This window comes from Porites lutea, chromosome 3, assembly GCF_958299795.1.
Source record: "Porites lutea chromosome 3, jaPorLute2.1, whole genome shotgun sequence".
Taxonomy (NCBI): Eukaryota; Metazoa; Cnidaria; class Anthozoa; order Scleractinia; family Poritidae; genus Porites; species Porites lutea.
In genome coordinates, this window is record NC_133203.1 from 18335483 (window position 1) to 18336247 (window position 765).

Consider the following 765-nt stretch of genomic DNA (forward strand, 5'->3'; position numbering starts at 1 on the left):
TATGTACTAAAACAATTTTTCACCTCAGGCTCAGGGCGAGACTTCGTCTAGGGGATTATTCATCAACATTAGCTTTGCCTTCCACCACTCGCTAGCCACCTCCGCTTTGGTGAATAATTATTTAGTATGTACTAAACCATTGAGATAATTGAGCACAAACATGATGATCTCTTAACTCATTTACTGTTGCCAATGTTTACAATTTTGACGCGCAATGACCAATTGGCCGCGGTTGTTGCTTTTTCTTGCTGACAAATAAAACTTTTGAAGGCATTTGTTTACGTCTTGCAGGGAAATTTCTTCAAAAGAAGTTGGGAGTTGTTATGTTTTTGTATTTAAAATCATTCTGTAAAAAAGATAACTAAATTTAGTTTTAAGCTTATTTATGAATAAGTCGACTAAATAAAGTGATGCAAGACTTCAGCTTAATCTCAATTTGTAAACAAAAACCTTTTTCACCAGTTTTATTTATAAATTCATGTAAAAAAGACAAAGCTTTACTTGTCAAAACTTCCAAACTGAACTTCGTCACCTTCACGTATTTCGGGAACAGCTTACTTGATTAGTTGTGAAATTTCTGTGTTTGTTACGGCAGCAAACCGTGAAGGCATTTTGCTCGCAACTTACATGAGTTTGGCGTTGCTCGCTCGGAAGAACTGGAGGTGAATCTGTGAATAGTGCAGGATATTCACTGATTGAGTACCCAATCAGGCACGCGAAAAACACTATCCATTGTTTTATTATATACTAAACTTAGATATTACC